This window comes from Enhydra lutris, unplaced genomic scaffold, assembly GCF_002288905.1.
Source record: "Enhydra lutris kenyoni isolate GAN:26980312 unplaced genomic scaffold, ASM228890v2 scaffoldscaffold16, whole genome shotgun sequence".
Taxonomy (NCBI): Eukaryota; Metazoa; Chordata; class Mammalia; order Carnivora; family Mustelidae; genus Enhydra; species Enhydra lutris.
In genome coordinates, this window is record NW_019154100.1 from 26,484,048 (window position 1) to 26,503,489 (window position 19,442).

Sequence of the window (19,442 nt, forward strand, 5' to 3'; positions counted from 1 at the left end):
GTGCTATTTTTACCAGCCATCTTTTTTATATGGGAAAATGAGGCCCAGAAAGTTTAAGTTCTTTTCCTAAGCTCATAAAACAAAAGGTGGTAAAGCTAGGGTTTAAACTCAGTTAACAGGATCCTAGCAGCCACAGTTGAGGAAGGATTTGTCAGTTAAAACAATTTCTTCTTAAAAGCAATTTTATGATGATTTTCTCAGCTGCCTAGGATTTCTTAAGCACCAGAAAGTCCTGGTTTTTCACTTGCCCACCGATGGTATAACAAAGTCAGAACCTAAAAAGGTGGTGGTCACTTAGCTCCAGCCTCTGGATTCAAGGCTGCACATTACAATTCTTAAACCCATAATACCATCCACGGAGTGGATTAAAATATTCCATTATTGCTTCATTCTATTCTGAATTCTTTTTATATTCTCCTTCTCTGTTAGGGTCATAATTCTAACAGATATTTAAATGACCTTCTATAGACTCTCCAAAGGTTTTTTTTGCTACTCTGTCTACAGTTGCAAGGTTGTGCTTTGACAATAATACATTCAGAAAGATTTTAATTTTCCAGAATCTCTTGGGATCTTAGACATATGCTGCATTTTGTTTTTCATTCAATGCTTTTCTTTGTGGAGCAAAGGAACGAGACTTTGAAAATCACACTTTAATTTGATTTTCAAAAGCTATCAAGTTGGGGCACCTGGGTGGCTTGGTGGGTTAAGCCTCTGCCTTTGGCCTGGGTCATGATCCCAGGGTCCTGGGATCGAGCCCCGCGTCTGGCTCTCTGTTCAACGGGGAGCCTGCTTCCCTTCCTCTCTCTCTGCCTGCCTCTCTGCCTGCTTGTGATTTCTGTCTGTCAAATAAATGAATAAAATCTTTAAAAAAAAAAAAAGCTATCAAGTTTACATTCACTTGTGTATTATGACTTGGGTGCAATTTTAAGAAATTAAATAATAATGTTAAAAACAAGACAACAGGGGTGCCTGGGTGGCTCAGTGGGTTAAAGCCTCTGCCTTCGGCTCGGGTCGTGATCCCAGGGTCCTGGGATAGAGCCCTGTGTCCCCACATCTGGCTCTCTGCTCAGCAGGGAGCCTGCTCCCACCCTACCCACCTGCCTCTCTGCCTACTTGTGATCTCTGTCAAATGAATAAATAAAATCTTAAAAACAACGACAACAAAAACCAAGACAACAGGGCGCCTGGGTGGCTCAGTGGGTTAAAGGCTCTGCTTTCAGCTCAGGCCATGTTCCCAGGGTCCTGGGATCGAGTCCCGCATCGGGCTCTCTGCATAGCAGGAAGCCTGCTTCCTCCTCTCTCCCTCTCTGCCTGCCTCTCTGGCCTACTTGTGATCTCTGTCAAATAAATAAATAAAATCTTAAAAAAAAAAAAACAACAAAACAAAAACAAGACAACAGGCCCTACATGGAGTTGGCTATGCAAATCCCCACATCGCCAGAGACTTCCTTACAGTTTTGGTGTCTCCCAGAAATGCAATCTTAAGCCAGTCAGTCAGAAATAACCTGGTCAGCACTGGCTAGGGAATCTGCCTGATAGGTCCCAGCTGAACCCTAAAGGAAGGTAACCTGGCTGCAACCAACCTGCTTTTTGTTCCTATAACTTGTCCTGTTCCCTTCTGCCTAAAAAATCTTCCCGGTTGTCTGCTCCTCAGAGCTCCTCTCTGTCTGCAGGTTGGGATGCCGCCAGATTCATGGTCAGTGAGTAAAGCCAATAAGATCTTTAAATTTACTCTGTTAAATTTTGTTTGTTTCTCTCTCTCTCTCTCTCTCTCTCTTTCTCTTTTTTTTTAACACCAGTGCTTCAAGCTTCAGAGCTGCAAGTTCAGGATCCAAGGTAAGCCACCACTTGGTAGATACAGAACTTTTGTTACGCCAAGTCCGTCTAGGTGTGGAGGTTAGATAGGCACATTTTCTGGTGGGCCTGGAATGGCTCTGAACGATAATCTGCAGCCGGCTGTCTAATGAGAAAATTCGTGCTTGAAAAATGAAGTATAAGGCTACTTTATTATTCTGGCATCCAGAATAATATTCTGGATTAGGCATCCAGGAGCTGTTTAAGTGATTCTTGGGGTTTTCCATAAAAACAGGTGGGTCACACTCACGGCAGGGTGCCGTTCGGGAAAAGGTTTCCCGATTCTGGCCCCTTGGCAGATCTCATTTCTTTCCCCTAGAAGTTTTATTATGAAAAAATTCCAATATACAGCAAAGTTTAAAGAACTTTACAGTAAACACCCCATATGTCCACCACCGAGACTCTACCGTTAACATTCAATCTTTCTTTCTGATCTCACTATCCATCTCTCCCCCATTCAGGAATCCTCCCCCTCACTAAGGGGGCGGGGTTAACAAACTCCAGGTGGCTTTTAAGCGGTGTTTCCAGAGGATGCCCCTTGCATACCTTCAGTTCTAGCGTCCCTGCAAGCGCCCGTATTCCCTCCCGGATTAGGCGGACGCGCAAAGCGGAATCTGGGCTCCGGGGCGCCCCCCGGCGGCTGCACCGCTCGCTGCAGCTCGGCAGGCCGAGGGTGCGCCTCATCTTCCTCGCGCGGGAGGGCGGGGCTCGCCGGCTGCGGGGGCCGCACCTGGGACTGGGCGGTGAGGTGACCGCCCCGGCGGCGGAAGCGGGAGGCCCGGCGACCCCACGAGGTCTGCGGGCGCTGAGCGCGGGCGCGGGGCCGCTACGTGCGCGGGGCGCGCGGGGCTGCGCTCGGGTGCGCTCCTGGGCGCTCGCCGCCGCTGCCGCGGTGCCTTTGAGTCAGCAAACTCCGCCGCCTGCCAGCCCGCCGGCTTGGCCCTGCCCGGAGGAGCCGTCCGTAAGTGACAGGAGCCCTACAGGGGAGGCCTCCCCGTGCCGCCCGGGTGGGGACCGCGGCCGAGGACAAGCCTGCCGCCCTTTTCTCCCCAGAGGGCCCGCTGCCCCCAGGTGCCGCTGCCTGCGGGCTGGGAAGAGCTTGGGTGCCCGGGATTGGAGCGGGGAGCTGCTACGGGTCGCAGCCGAGATGTGCAGGGGAGGGAGAAATGGTCGGCCCGTTTGCCAGGGGAGGACATGCGGGATATTGCGTACCCGTCCAGGGGTTCCGGGCTAAAGAGACCCCCCGGGGAGAGGATGGGGCGGAGGGGGAATCCTGGATGCCAGAAAAAGTGCTGTGGCACCCTACACCAGGCCGGGTTTGGGTGGGTATTTTATTATTGTTATTATTACTGAACCCACGAAATGGGTAGCTTTGAGTTTAGAAATTGGGAAGGGTAGGCAGGGGTTTTCGTAGGATTGCGGGATTGAGGGAAGAGGCCCGAGAGAAAAATCCACGTTGACTGATGATGATAAGCAGGTTTGGTACCTCGGGAAAGCAACAGCCTGCTTTCCAGTTCTGATGCATCATACTTGTGTGAGGTCGCACGGGTTACTGAGGGGGATGGTCACGGGGACGTAGGGCAACCTGTCCTGCTGGAGAGGAAGGGCGTCTATTTCTGCAAGACCCGTTTACTTGTAAGAATGATGGAATTAGAAATTTAGAGCAGAAACGAGGCTTTCACGTGATCGCCTTCAAACCTTTCCTTTTAAGAACGGGGAAACTAAGGCCCGGGGAGGGGAGCCCTTCAGCCAGATGGAAGCAGAAACAGGCCTGAAGTCCAGTGGGCTTCTGACTCCCACCCTCGGGGCGGGAAGTGGGGTCGGGGTCGGGGTGCGGGGGCGGGCTTGGAATGCCGGACTCGCGGTCCTTCCCCGGACTGAGCGCGGCCGCGGGGTAAGGTGGACGCCGGAGAGACCAGTGAGGACCGACCTCAGTCCGAAAAAGGAGGTACTAGGTAGGTGAGGTGAGGGCTCCTGCCCCTTCGGCAGTCGCTTCCAGGGGTGGCTATCCCTCAGCCCTCTTTTGTACTAAGCAATGGTAGATTTAAGATCGGCTGGGGATCTTACTGGGGATGTTTGGGATAAAGGTACACAAATAAAATATATTTAGAAGTCAGTATATGAAGATGGGAAGCAACGTGATTAGCACCGACTTGTGTTTAATTGATCATCCTGTCTCTCCTGGCAGCCCGTTTCAGAAATTCTCAGTGCCGGCTGTACCTACCGTTTCAATGGTGAGGAAATTCGTGTCCAAAGAGTGGGGACCTGCCCAGGTGTCCCTGCTCCTCTCCAAGGGGTCTCTTGGTTGGCACTCCACTTCTCTCCCCGCCACTCTGGCTTGTGGTGGGAACTTCCTCTCATTTTACTTAGGGGAAGACCTCCTGGAGTTTGATATCCAAAAAAATAGATATAAACTGTCATTCCTTTCTAAGTAAAAACCTGTTAATTAAAGACTGACGTTTGTGTTCTAGACTGCAATTTTTTAGGCGGCTTCAGAGCCCTCTTGATAGCTTTTTTCAGCCTTAGGATCTCTACTTTCATTTTAAAGGGTTCAGTTTGTTAGCAAAGCTATTATGGGAAATGGCTTCTTTTTTCCTCTTTCGGTGTCATTGCTGTGGTTTAACAACTGCTTGCGAAAGGCTTAGAAGTGGTTGAGTCAGGGGTCCAGCCACTGTAGTCTTTCATTTCTAAGAGTGGCAAAGAGGGGCTTTTTGCCAAAGTCAGGGTTCACCTCCATGGAGAATACCCCAAATTTTAGACTGCTACCACCCACCGCTTTCTTTCTCTTGGTAACATAGTAGGTATGAATCAGCATTTATGCTCTCTTAGCCCTGTTCAGATAAGAGATAGTACAGGGTCATGGTTACAAATTCTGGTTTCAGACTCCTCAGATTGAAGTCTTGAACACAGTCATTCGGTATCTGAGGTACGATCAGCAGAGCACACTGTCTAACTTATCTTTTATTTGGAAATTTTTTTAAAAGGTAGTGATAATCCTTCCCTCCCAGAATTGTTCATAGCAACAGCTGATGTTTATTGAGCACTTACTATGCGCTAGGCATTGTGAGAGAGTTTTTATGTGACAGTCGCATTAATCCCCCCCACAAACTGATGGAGCAGATCCTATTTACATCTGGAGAAACTAAAGCATCAAGGTATTTCAGACTTCCCTAAACTTCATAGCTCGCAATTTTAATCACTCAGCAAATGTGTTCCACCTTAATGTAATAGCTGATAATTATTTAGGGCTTACTGTAGGCCAGGCCCTGTTTCAAATACTATATGTGTATTATTAACAGTCCTTGACATTGGTACTATTTCTACCCCCTTACCCTCCTGTTTCTGTTATAGATGAAGAAACTGGTACAGAGCCCAGGGCAGACAACCAGTAAATGATAGAGCCAGAATTTGAACTGGGCAGCCTGGTCTGGGAGGGGAGGTCTCACCTAGTCCCTTGGGAATGTAGGTAAAGGGGTAAACCAGGCATCAATCAAGGGCAAGTCTCACTGGCACTTTCATTTATTTTTCCCCAAATAACTACTCCCCCCCCTCCTAGTATCTGCAGGGGAGATGCTCTTAGTTCTGCAAATAATTCAAATTGCTTAAGTTTTTGTGATTCTGTGTACATTTGTGTATTCTCTGTTATTTTTAATAGCTTGCAGTAGGTCCCAGTGATCTTGATCCAGGATTACAGATAGGCTTTAGGGGATCTGTGAACCTCTGAAAATGTCTGATTTTATACTTATGGGAAAGGTGCATTATTCTGGGAGGGAGAATCTGCAGCTTACTTCTGATTCTTAAAGGGTCACCTGTGGTGGAGAGCAAGGTTAGACATGCCCATTCTCTTCCAATAATCTCATTTTACAAATGAGGCAACGGAGGCCCAGTGGAGAGGCGGAATAACTTAATCTGAACTACACAGCTCATTCGAAGTAGAAAGGGAGCTATAACTCAGGTCCCCTGGTCTCATCTTTCCATCACACTCCCATAACTCCCTTTGGAATAAGTGGTGCCAGGTGAATAAATTATGAGATGCCAAAGACTCCCTGCTCTCCCTCGAGGCTGCCCCAGTGTAGTGAGGCCAGCAAAGCTTCCAGGAAGTGCCTCTTAAAATATAGCATCCTTTGGCATGTCACGTTATTAATTGAACCGCTTTACTACGATTCACAGCGGGCATCGGCAACTCTGAAAGGTATGAGCTGGGAGCCTAAAAATGGGGGAGAAGATGGGGAAAGATTCAGAACCTGCATTGGTTGAGTCACAAAGAGGCCATGTGGGCCTCTTGGCAGAAATGTAGTGTTAGAATATTTTTGCTGAGAGGTTTGTAAATTCAAAATTCCATGAAGTCTGAGATTTCTGTGTAGTGTGTGAGTCACTAGGAAGTAGGGCCACCTTCTGGCCAAAGGCTGATGCTCCAATGACTAAGCAAGACTAAAAGGTCATAAGATTTCTTTTTTTTTAAGATTTTATTTATTTATTTGACAGTGAGCGAAAGAGAGAGAGAGAGAGATAAATCGAGAGAGGGAACATAAGCAGGGGGAGTGGGAGAGGGAGAAGCAGGCTTCCTGCTGAGCAGGGAGCTGGACACGGGGCTCAATCCCAGGACCCTGGGATGACCCAAGCTCAAGGCAGACACTTAACAACTGAGCCACCCAGGTGCCCCAAGGTCATGAGATCTTTATGAGTTTAAGCCAGCTCCGTGACTTCATTTAATTTTTACAAACTGATAAAGCTTACCTGGAAAAGTAGCTTTGTACTGATACACAATACATTTTTGAAATGTACTGTTCAGCCAGATTTCAAAATATATCCTGTAGGATGAGGAGTGGGGAGTCCAGAAATAGTTCTGTTGTGAACACAGGGATTGAAAGTATGACAGAATCGACTTCGATAAAGTCTGTTCAGACGGTTGCCTCACACCATTCATAAAAACACATTCCATTTAGAGTAAAGATTAAATGTCAAAACCAAATTACAGGCATTAAAATATATACATAGATGAGATGGTTTTTAAAAATAACTTTGGAGTTATTTATTTATCAGAGTTTGACAACTTTAATAAAACTCAGAAACCAAAAAGGAAATAATTGATTTAACTTTATGAAACATTACACTTCTGAAAGAAGAAAAGATGTCAGAAACAAAGTTGAAAGGCTGATGACAAGTCAGTAAAGCAAATAGTTGCAAAATATATAACAGACATGGAGTCTTAGAAATCAGTAGAAAAAAGAATAATCCAATAGAAATATGGGCAAAGGCTTTAATAGGTAATTCACATATGTATATAAAAATGTTTGGGGCACCTGGGTGGCTCAGTGGGTTAAAGCCTCTGCCTTCGGCAGGGTCCTGGGATCAAGCCCCGCATCAGGCTCTCTGCCCAGCGGGGGGCCTACTTCCCTCTCTCTCTGCCTGCCTCTCTGCCTACTTGTGATCTCTGCCTGTCAAATAAATAAATAAAATCTTAAAAAAAATGTTTAACTTTATTAATGACCAGATAAGTGATCTGTTGCCTTGCATGTTCTTCCACTGAGCCCTCCAGGTGGCAGCTCCTTGGCTCATCCTGGGTCTTCTTCTCCACATTTTCAGATGTTTTTGTGCATGAGAATTATCTGGGGAAACTTGTTAAAGCATATTTCTGGGCCTTACTTCCAAAGAGTCTAATTCAGTAGGTCTGAAATGAGACCTGGGAATCTGTACCTTGATTCCCACGTGATCCAGAGGCAATGAAAACACTGGACCACCTGGTTTTATTCATTTCTGTGACTTTAAACCACTAGTTCCTGGATGCTCAGGTCTGGCTTTCTTGCGAGGTCCAGATTACACAGTTCACATTGAACCTGAGTCCTTGGATGTGTCGCAGACCTTTTAATTAACCTGCCCAACACTACTGATCATCCCCTCCCCGGTTTTGTAGGGCCGAACACTTGGGCAGTTTGGGGGCCCTCCTTAAGGAAAAGAACAAGCCTTGTGAATGCAAAATATGGTACAGGACCACGGAGGTGTCTGTGTAGACTGTGGCCTCAGAAACTGGAGTTTCTTTAACTTCTTGGTCCTTCCTCCTCTGCTCCCCATGCTCAACCAAGCCATCTTCCTCCCTTGCCCACCTGAAGAAATTATTACTGCCATCCGCCTGTTTTTCCAGGCTGGCACCTAGAGCCATTTCTCCCCCATCCCTGAGCCCTCTCAAGGTCTTGGCTGATTTTCCCATCTGTCTGTGCTCCGCTTTCTGCCCCAGCACCCCCTTAATCAACTTCTGATCCTGTCTCTCCTTGTCCACAACTACTTGTTTGGTTCTGTCCCAGTTTGCCACCTCTCACGGAGAGAACCTGGGTGCCACTTGAGACCTGTGGAGTGCAAGTGAAATAGGGGTGGATGTCCCTTCATGCTATGCTTTGGGATCTGTTCCTGTGGTGTTTCCATGTTAAGTAGGAAAATCAGACTGTTCAGTTAGTTTCGGGGAAGGAAAGCACGTTCTCTTTTAAGCTAGGTGGCATCTGGGGGCCTCCTGTTCCTTAGAGAACTAATAAACCTTGGTGAGAATCCACAAGCCCATGGCCTGGGGAATTCCGAAGTCCTCCCAGATGTTCTGCTAATTCCCTAGGGTGCAAGTGGGAGAGGGCTCCCCGGTGCTCTCTGATATACACTGGTGTGGGCCCTGATCCGCACCCCCATGTGCCTTGCTCATTCAGGAGACTTCACTAGGTTAGGGAGAAGACAGCCCCTGGAGCTCCTCACCGGCCCTCCCTCTGTGTCTGAGCCCTGCCCCTCCCGCCCTCCTCACTTTTGGCTGACCTCCAGGCTTTCCCCTCTATGACTGTGGCTACTCCACAGTTCCTTCCTCAAACTTACAGACCCCAACAGTTCAAAGCGCAGGGCACAACAAGGCACTTTGTGTATTGGGGACGTGTGCTCCTTAGGACTTAGAAATACACGCAAAGAAGAGTTTTCGATTACTTGATAGTTTTCTTCCCTTTTCTTACTGACATAGCAGCTGTCCTTATTGTCAGGTGGCATTTGGAAGAGCTGAGGAGAAGGGAAGAAAGGGGGGAAGGCAGGTGTCCTAGCAGCAACCCCGGGGTCCTGCTGGCTGGGGGGTGGGGGAGATAGAGCTGGGGTGGGGGTGGGGGGATGTGGGATGTGGTGTTATCAGGGCTCTGGGTCCTGGTATCTCAGAGCAGGAGACAGAGCCTTTTTATCAGCCACCTGTGGAGATCAGACCCTGAGAATCTGACCTCCTTCTGCTGGAACACACATGAAAGTTCCAGTGCCAGGAAAGTAATGTAATGATTTACAAGGAGGTGCAGACCGGATGCTGGTTTTTTCTGGTCAGCTCATTTCCCTGACAGTTGAGAAACCTTGACAACTGTGACCTCTGTTTTGAGAACTTTGCTAAACCAAGCCTGTAAACAAACCCGTGTCAAATACCCTTGGATTAATTACAGTCAGCCCTTTGGCAAATAATTTAAGGAATAATAACTTTGCCATTTTACCCACCTTGTGTATTTATTTATTTATTAATCCATCCATTTATTCACGACTCATTTATGTTTATTATTTTTAAATCATGAGATATTTTCACTTATTAGTGGTATTTCACCCACTTTAAAAAGGACTTTCTGTCTGGCTTATCTTCACCTTCTTGGATCAAGGTCAGGCATCGGAGATCCCCGGGGTCATGATTTGCGGCAGGCAATGGCCAGGGTACGCGTTGCCCCTACGTGGGGCTGAATTTCAGAGCAGAGATATCTAAAATTTTCTGCTTCTGTAAATATTATTATTCCATCTGAAAAAACAGATACTTCAAGAGAACAATTTTTTTTTTTAAAGGAGCGGGTGCTCTGTGATCCCGAGGAAGAGACCTCAGCACTTTTTCTCCGAGGTCTCTGAAGAGTCTAGGACGGCCGGGAGTGAACGGTGACGGTGGCGGACACAGCTAGCCCGAGGCACACGCCTCCACATTTGCTCGTTCGATCTTTGCTGCAGATCCACAAAGTAGGCAGGTGTCCCCCTTTTTACAGTTGAGGAAACCGAGGCACAGAAAGGTTAAATGCTTGCCGTTGGTCAAGGGCAGAGTGGGAACTCTTAGCCAGGCTGCTGGGTGCTGGCTTCTCAGCTTTCCTGTTCACCAGGCCTTCCTACTCTCTTAGCGGGAGATGGAGGTGAAAGCTCCCCTCTCGCTTGGCCCTCACCTTACTGGCCAGTCCTTCCTGTCAGGACTGACGTCACTTGGGGTGGATTTGAACTTGACCAGTAGATCACAGTTCCCGATGTTGCTCTTCTCACAAGTGACCAAACTTCTTACAAGTAACCAAACCCGAGCGGCACTTCTCTGTGACAGAGACGGCCAGCTCGGTGGGACGCTTGTTATTTCCAGCAGGTTGCAACGCTTTTCCTTTCTGAAAGGGACTTTGTCTTTCCATTTGAAAGAGGAACATATAATGCTCACTTTTGTCTCCGATTTGCCTATCTGTACCCTGTTCTTTTTTCTTAGTCCCGGCTGTTCGTCAGATGCCTGAAGGTGGTTTTGTGTGGATATCCTCCATCGTCTCAGCGCGTCCACACCTGGCCTCCTCTTTCGTGCTCAGCTCTGAAAACAGGCGCCCTCTTTCTGACTTCTTCTCTCTGCGGGTAACTGGTCTTTTTCCAGTCACCTGGCTGCTGAGTCATCCTTGACTCCCTTCTCCCCATCATGCTCTTGTCCAGGTTTTTCTCATTATGTACATATTTTTGAATAGACTTACATTTTTTTAAAAATAATTATTATTTTTTAGAGCAGTTTTAGGTTCACAGCAGACGTGGGTAGAGCACAGAGAGAGCCTGTATACTGCTGGCCTTCTCTCCTCCATTATCACCCAAGGTCCACACTTTACATCAAGGTTTACTTGTGGTGCCATTCACTCTATGAGTTTTTTTTTTTTTAATTTTTATTTATTTATTTGACAGAGAGAGATCACAAGTAAGCAGAGAGGCAGGCAGAGAGAGAGGAGGAAGCAGGCTCCCCGCTGAGCAGAGAGCCTGACGCAGGGCTCGATCCCAGGACCCTGAGACCATGACCTGAGCCGAAGGCAGAGGCTTTAACCCACTGAGCCACCCAGGCGCCCCCACTCTATGAGTTTTGACAAAGGTCTGATGTGTGTCCACCATTCTAGTGTCTTGCAGAATAGTTTCACTGTCCCCAACACCCTAGGTGTTCTGCTTCTTGTTACTTTAAAGTGCTTTTCCATGCCCTGCTCCCCCCTGCCCCCAACAACTTGGGTCCACGATCTCTCCTGCTGGCTGGAGCATCCCAGCTACTGCCTGTTGAAGCTGCCAGCCTATAAATTCTCTCCCTGTCAATCCCTCCTCCACCCCATCCCCAGATGAGTCATTGCCATCATGGCACGGCAACTCACTTGTCTCTGCCTTCCAGCAGGATCGAAGTTCAAATTCCTCTTATCCTGCAGGGACTTTCCCATCCTAGATGCTCATGGGAACCCTTCTAGACTTACTTCCTTGCAATCTTCTACCAACACAGCTCCTCCATTCCTGGGGGCCTGGATTCTGGCCCTGTTTTCCTGTTTTCTGTGCTTGTTCTAATGCAAGCATTGAGGCCTCATTAAGCCCCACCTTCTCCAAGGAGCCTCTCCATTCTTCCTGGTAGCCTTGTAACCAGTGCAATATTTTTTTTTGCACCCCATGCAGTGAGTTTTGCATTACAAGTGTACTGTTCCATAGCTGTGTCTGGGGATCTTTAGGTCATAGAACTCAGACAGTGTAACGTAACCATTAAAAAAAAAAGGTTTTTTTTTCTTTTTTTTTTAAGACCAAGACCAGACCTAGAATATCACACAGTAGGTGCTCAGTGATTACTTATTGAACAGAGTTGTCATTGTCTTCTATGATTCTTAGAGGGTCCTTTATAGCCCCTAACAGACCCTAAGGAGGTCTCTCATGAGAATGTCCTACCCTTCTCTCAGTATTACTCCTTTCTGAGGATGGGAAAGACATGTCTAGATGTTTGGCTGCTGGCTCTCTCAGGTTCATATACAGACAGAACTCTGTCCCCACTTCACCCCCCTAAAGAATTCAAGACATTAATAACTCAATTTATTGGTTGCTGTCTTTTAAACATTTATTTCTAAGGACGCAGCACGGATGGGCGTAGGGGGTCCTGTGTGGTGAGTGACGCAGAGCTGGTTGTCTGTGTTCGGATCCTGGCTCCTTCACTTACCAGCCACATGACCTTGGGCACTGTCTCCTTACTTGTAAACTGAAGTAATGATATTTGGATATCTTGAGGGTTAGATGAGATAATTCATGTTACAAGGCCTCACACTGTCTGGCACATAGTTAGCAATCTGCTGTTTTTACTTGGATTGCTCTTTCTGATTATTAGTGATTATTATATATTCCTGATTATTCTGATTATTAGATAACGTTACTCCTCATTCTCATCCTTTACTGTCCAGTGGAGTTAGGTCAGGAGGAAAGATAGAAAACAATAGAGGAAGATGCGTGGTCTTGAAGACATTCCCTGCTGGGCTCTTGCTGGCTAAAAGCTTTCTTTTCCCCCAAGGTGAATGATGACCCCCCGGGTGTGAGGAGGAGGGCTGGCAGAGGAGGCAGGGGCCTTGTTCTCATGCTCCACCTCCCCACCCACATGGTTGGGCTGCTTCGAAACTTGATGGTGTTGCAGATATGAAGAAAATTAGTTGGGACTATTTCAGTCAAATTTAATTGACTCGATATTTATTGGGCACTGACTATACGCCAGGCACTCTGCTAAGTGTTTGGGTTATAAAGCATGAATGATTTGGACAAGGTCTCTGCCCTCATGGGACCTTTGAGAGGACAGATAATAAACAACAAAATAGATTAATAGAAAGAATAATACCGACTGTGATAAATTCTCAGGAGAAAATAAAAAGGTAGAGAATTACTGAGGGGGGGTTTTCTCTCGTGCGTTGTCAGGGGAGGCTCCTCCGAGGAGATGGCATTTATTTATTTATTATTACTTTTTAAAAGATTTTGTTTGTTTATTTGGGAGAGAGAAAGAGAGAGAGTGTGCGAGCATGAGCAGGGGGAGGAGCAGAAGGAGAGGGAGAAGCAGACTGTCTCCCTGTTGCAGGGAGCCCGATGCAAGGCTCGATCCCAGGACTCCAGAATCATGACCTGAGCTGAAGGCAGACACTTAACCGACTGAGCCACCCAGGTGCCCCTTTTGGGAACTTTCACATCTCTTCTTCTTCAGTTAAATTTGTGAGGTTATATAGGCACGGTCTAGAACATGGAATTCTGTCCTTTGGTGAGAACATTGGCATGGGCATTTGAAGATGAGTCACTGTTTAATTGGATCACTGTGTGACCCACTTAAATAAATACTGTTTTTTGAATGGAAAAGTTATTATTCGCTTTCTTTTGAAATTATTTAGAAATGACTTTGGAGACGTCCTTTAAGATTTTAACGCATGTGGATGTGGTCCTTTTGTTAAGAGAGGCAGTATAGGGAAGAGGCGAGCACAGTTTCTGGCATTTGGGAGCCCTCGGTTTGAGTCTGGACCACATGGCATGGCTTGCGGTGGTCATTTATCCTCTCTGGGTATTGGTATCCTCCTCTGTAAAATGAGACAGATAAGTTGCCTGCCTCAGCAACTGTCACAGGACGGTGCTTTCTAAACTGCAGAATGTTAGAAAATAAAAGTTACTCTAAAAAACTTAAATTCCATGTGTGTGCATTTTGGTGAATAGCACTTACGGCTACGATGTAATTCATGACCATAGGAGATAACTTGTCACTGCTTATGGATGTTTGGCTTCTGGAATAATCCAGAGGAGAATATTTTTATAACTTAGCAGTAGGAATGGGCTTTCTAAGTATGGGTCAAAACTTAGAAGCCGTAAGGAAATGATCGATAAAATTCATGACCTAAAAACAGTTGGCATAACAGAATCCCTGTGAGTAAAGTAAAAGACAGTTTACAAATCAGAAAAATATATTTGCATTTCATGTTATATATTAAGGATTAATTTTCCCAATATACAAAATTCCTACAAGTCAGTAAGGAAAAGAACACACTTACTATAGGAAAATGGTCAAAGGATATGAACAAACAATCCATAGGAAATAATTTAGTGGCTCCTAACGCATTAAAAATGCTGACATCACATGTAGTTTTTAAAAATCTGATTAAATTGCACTGAAATATTACCACATTTCACCTATCTGGGACTGACAAAGATAAAAACATTTTGAAAACCATCCATGTTAGGGCGTCTATGGGAAAACAGAACTCATACATACACACTTGGTGACGGTGTCCTAGTTTCCTACAAGGGCCACCTTGTCAGAGTTAATAATTCACATGGTCTGGCTTGATTCAGAAATTCACTTTAAGAAATTTGCCCTTCAGAGAAATTCACGGTATTCACTGTGTTTATAACAGTAAGAGTTTCTATCAGTGTGAGCTGGCAAACATGAATTATAGTACATTTACACAAGGGAGTAGTACACAGCCACAGAAAGAGAACAGGGATGCTCTGTGGACAGCTGGGGAGCAGTCTACATTAAGTAAAGAGTGAGGTGTAGAAAGGGCATATGTGAGTCTTCCATTTACAGGAAAGGAAGGGGGGAAATAAATGTATGTATGTGCTTGCATATGCACAGAAGGAAGGATTCTAAGATCCTTAGATCTTAGAAAGATTCTAAGATTCTGGAAGGATTCTAAGAAATGACTAAGAGGTAGGAGAAAGAGGGAGAGTTTTTATTATTCTATACCTTTTTGTATTTTTTTGTTGAGAAGTGTTATATTTTAAGAATTAATATTAAATATGAAACCAAAAATGGACAATAAAACAGTATTTGAGATAGGGATTGAGCCTACCTATAGATTCATTAATGCTGTGTTTGAGACCCAGATTATTAAATGAGTTAAGATGTCCACTGCTATCACAGTTTGGGGCTATGAAAAGGGGAGACATTCTTTCAAAGAGCTCTTGGCCATTTGGGGCACACTGCAATCAGAGACCAGTAGAAGGACCATATAATCAAGCATTCAGAGCTGGTGTAGCTGAAGTCTGATGGGGATTCAGTTCCATATTGTCAGGGGAACACTGTGTTCAAGACATACCTACAAAGATTGTGGTAGAGTAATGGCCTCAAAGATGTCCATGTTCAAATCCCCAGAACCCGTGAATATTTCCTTGCATTCAAGGATGGATGTGATTAAGTTAAGGGTCTTGAGATGTGATTATCCTAGGTTTTCTAGGGGGGCCCAGTCTAATCTCATGGGTCCTTAAAAGCAGAGAACCATTCCTGGCTGTGGTCAGAGGGAGATGTGCCCACAAAAGAAGAGTCAGAGATATGATATGTGGCTGGCTTGGAAGATGAAGAAAGGGGCTGGGAGCCAGGAATGCCAGCAGCCTCTAGAAGCTGGAAAGGCAAGGGAGCAGTCTCTCCTTTAGAGCCCCCAGCCTTGCAGATGCCTTGATTTTAGTCAAGAGAGATTGGTGTTGGATTTCTGACCTACAGAGCTGTACGGTAATAAATCTGTGTTGTTTTAAGCCACAAAACTGATGACAATTTGTTACAACAGCTCTAGGAAATGATCAGAGAGATAATGGAGAAAGAACCCTGAAGCCTTGCTCTCGTGGGCTTTCTAATTTAGGAGGGAAGTGATGACAAGAATCTAATCAATAGTCATGCCAAGCCAATGTGGAAAGTGGCAGGAAGATTGCAAGGAGCTGTCCACGAAGGGGTCGGGAAAGGCTTGGGGAGGAGACGCTGGCTGGGTTTGTGCTGTGAGAGGCAGTGCAGCTTGCTGGTTGGGAAGAAGGACTCTGGTACTGACTGTGGGCTTGAATCTTGTCTCTCCCTCTTCCTAGTATGGGGCCTGGAGAAAGCCAATCTCTCTGTGCCTCAGTTCTAATCTGTAAAGTGGGGATGCTAATAATGGCTCTTCAAAGGGCTGTTGTGCAGAGTCAGTAAGTTAATGTGTATCAAGTGCTTGGGGTGGTTCCTGGCCATCCCAAGGGCGTGGAAGTGTTGGCTATTGCTATTTTGCCCTAATGGATGGGTAAGGCAGAGGCAGACCGTAATGCTGGAGCATCTGAGGACAGCAAGCTCACAGCTCTCAGTTGAATGGTGGGAGCACTGACGGGGAGAAGGAGCAGAAAATAAGGCTGTTTAGGAGTACAGAGCCAGATGATGGTGACCTGAGGACCTGGACTGAAGAGCTTCCACCTAGTGCCCCAGAGGATTCAGCAGGTAGGATGACTTGAGTAGAGCAATGATCACATTTCTTTAGGTGGGGAGGCGGGTTTGGTTTCTGAGCCCTAACTCCAGAGTCGTCTTCCCACTTGCCTGTCTTTTCTGTCCCCTCACAATGAGCAGCATGACCTCTAACCAAGATGAGCATCTTCATCCCCCTCAGCACTCCCTCCACCGCCCTGCAGGATTTGGGTGCGGGGTCCCCCACCTAGGATCTCATCAGGGTTCAGGGTCTCTAGAGAACACTGGTATTGATCGTTGGCTTTCCTGTTTGGATCCTCACAGTCACCTACTTTTTCAAAGCCAGCTCTCAGCCTCTTCTGTGTCCCCGTAGGTCGAGGAGCAGAAACCCGACCTCTGTGGCTTCAACAGGTCCCTACAGGCTAATGACTGAGCCCAGGGTGAGCCTGGGCCTACCCCTGCTGTCTTTTGGAAGTCCAGTTCCTTTTGGCCTTTTGGGGTCTGTGTCCTCTCAACATGTAGAGCTGGTTCTTGAGCAGATGAGCCACCAGAACTTTCGGAGTTCTTGGAGAGAATGATCCTGAGGAGGAGCGTTGTAAGTAAAAATGGGAATCTGAATTTTCCAGACCAGCTGCCTGGTCCCTGCTTTTTTGGAAATCCTTGTCCTCAGCTCCGATTCCTCTCGCTGACTCTGGGATACCCAGGGCCTCCCAGGGAGCTGTCCCTGAAATAGGGGGTTCCCAGTGTGTCCTTCCTTCCCCTCCCCTGAGAACTCTGTGCTCTTAACTCCTCTTCTCCTTCTGCCTCTCCTCTCACTTTTGTTTTGTTCACCCCCTAAAAATTTCGATGCTAGAGTGTCCGACTTTCAAGGCCTCTTCTCTGCTACCTTCTCTGATAAGTGGATTTTTGCAAAGGGACAGGTAGGTGCTAACAAGTGGATTTTTTATGATCATGTGAGGAAATGCCCAGGCCCGCTCGTCCTTGGACAAGTCATCACCTCCATTAGGTCTCTCTTCTTCTCTGAGAAACAGAGACCATAGCACTTTCCCCGCCTCAGAGGATTGTGTGACTAGGATATCACTCATTCATTTATTCATTCACTCATCCGTTTCATAGTTCTTGTGTCCCTATGCAGTGGTTGGTATAAACTAGTGAAAAAGCAGGCACAATGCTCTCCCTGTTCTTGTGGAGACAGGTCACAAACAAGAGACAGTAGTATATGTGCTGACAGCTTATGGGTACAGGGCGATGTCCGTGACAGGACCAAGTCGTCATCGTACACGGTGGCGTTCAGGTTAGCCGGACAGAGGCCTTCTGGTAAAGCGGTGGTCTGGGCTCCAGGTCTCCTGGGTTTCTGGGTGGGGGTGGGGACACATCTGTGAGCGCTTTGCTCCTCCTTTCCCTCCATCCCACAGTGGAGGTTCTCTTTTCCTCTGCCAGGGCTTTTAGCTCGTGTCTGGGTGGTGTTTGGACAGGCGCCTGGCGTTTCCCATCACTGCCTTCTCAGAACCAGGCCAGGAGGAACGGTGAGCGCGCAGGTGGGCTCCCTCCTTCCCAGTCCTGTGTGCAGGAAAGGAGGGAGGAACTGGGCTTTTGAAGCAAATGATGGAAGCTTTGGCCCCTGTTGACTTTATTATAGTTGCCAGGAGGAATAGCTAGAGATTTAAGACCGTCATGATAAAGCAGTTTGAGCCGCTTACAGTGATCTTCTGAGGAGACTCAAGATGCCAATGGTCGTACGTAGAGCTGGCTCTGGGCTACTTCGTTCAAAGTGGAGGCTACACATAGGCTCGAGCAGGGCCTTAAGAGCTTGGAGCAACTCCTTCTGCAGGTGGTAGCCGACTTGGGAAACAGAACCTTTTTTTTCTTTTTTACACGGTGCTGCCTCTTGGGAAGGGCCAAGTGTTTATGTGAAGAAGATCCATGAAGCCCGCATAGGAATCAAGATGTCGAAGTTAACTGGCAAAAGGGGGAAGACGCTAGTTGTGTGTGAGTGTGCATGTGCATGCGTGTGTGTGTGTGTGCGTGCGTTTACAGAAGAGGCATGAAGGGACATCTTTGTGTGCAACAATTTGGGAATCCTGCAGCTTCTCTTTCTCAGTCCTTCCTATGTGGCTTACTAGGAAACCACTTAGCAGATATCTGATCATTTAAAAAAATTTTTTTTGTTGTTGTAGTAACAATACTTAATATGAAATCTACCTTCTTAACAATCCCCCCCCCCTTTTTTTAAAGTAGGCTCCGCAGCCAGCATGGAGCCCAACACGGGACTTGAACTCATAACCCTGAGCTCAAGACCTGAGCTGAGATCAAGAGTCAGACACTTAACCGACTGAGCCACCTGGGCGCCCCTTAACAAGTTTTAAGTATGCAGTGTCGGATTGTTACTGATGAGTACCGTATTAGACAGCAGCTCTCTAGACTGGTTCTTCTAGAAGATACGTGATTGCGTTAGAACCTGTAAACTGATGTCTTTCCACCGCGAGGCTGTTGTTTCACTTACCTGCGGTACTTTCCTTGGCTAAGAGGTTGCGTGGCTGGGTTCTCCGGGATTGTTCTGCCAGGCCGGGGAGACCTGCTATATCCATGATGCTCTGAAAAGAATATTCAGAAGGAATTCTATACCTATAAAGATTGCATGTTAAAAAAGGGTTAGATTGTGTAGTGCTTTCATGAATTTGGGGCTTTGCCAAGGCCGTGTGGCTAAGGTCCCCCAGCCCCCATCTTTCTTGAGCATTTGTGTAACAAAACCGCCTGCCTGGAGTGTCTCCACCTCCCCTCTCCTCTCAGAGCTCAGTGTTCACCGGCAGTATAAAAATGAAAAACATTGCAAAGTTGGAGCTGTCATCAGACTGATAATCAGACCCCAAGCCCTTTAAAACCCTAATTTTTTGACAGATAACAAATGTAGTTTTCTTTTTCTTTTTTTTTTTTTTTTTTTAAGATTTTATTTATTTATTTGACAGAGAGAGATCACAAGTAGATGGAGAGGCACGCAGAGAGAGAGAGAGAGAGAGGGAGAGAGAGGGAAGCAGGCTCCCTGCTGAGCAGAGAGCCCGATGCGGGACTCGATCCCAGGACCCTGAGATCATGGCCTGAGCCGAAGGCAGCGGCTTAACCCACTGAGCCACCCAGGCGCCCCTGTAGTTTTCTTTTTAAAAGTTACTCCTTTTTTGTCTTGTTGGACTAAAATGCTTACTGTGGATGTGTTTTCAAAAATACAGTCCTTTCTCAAATACTATCTTTTTTTTTTTTTTAAAAAAGGCTGCAAGTTTTTTTTTTTAAATTTTATTTATTTATTTGACAGACGGAGATCACAAGTAGGCAGAAAAGCAGGCAGAGAGAGAGGAGGAAGCAGGCAGAGAGAGAGAGAGAGAGGAGG

The 19,442-nt window shown here is 46.5% G+C and overlaps 1 protein-coding gene across 2 annotated transcripts in view; it reads left to right on the plus strand.

Annotated features, from left to right (window-relative positions):
• The first annotated feature begins 2,699 nt into the window (after nt 1-2,699).
• The window catches only part of LOC111147367 (sorting nexin 10), a 70,511-nt gene continuing 53,768 nt past the window's right edge, over nt 2,700-19,442 (plus strand). The window contains exon 1 of one of the 2 annotated variants that reach the window (XM_022503371.1): nt 2,700-2,815. The gene's annotated coding sequence lies outside the window, so the exon portion shown is untranslated. The remainder of the gene's footprint in view (nt 2,816-19,442) is intronic. The other variant, XM_022503372.1, reaches the window with a different exon arrangement.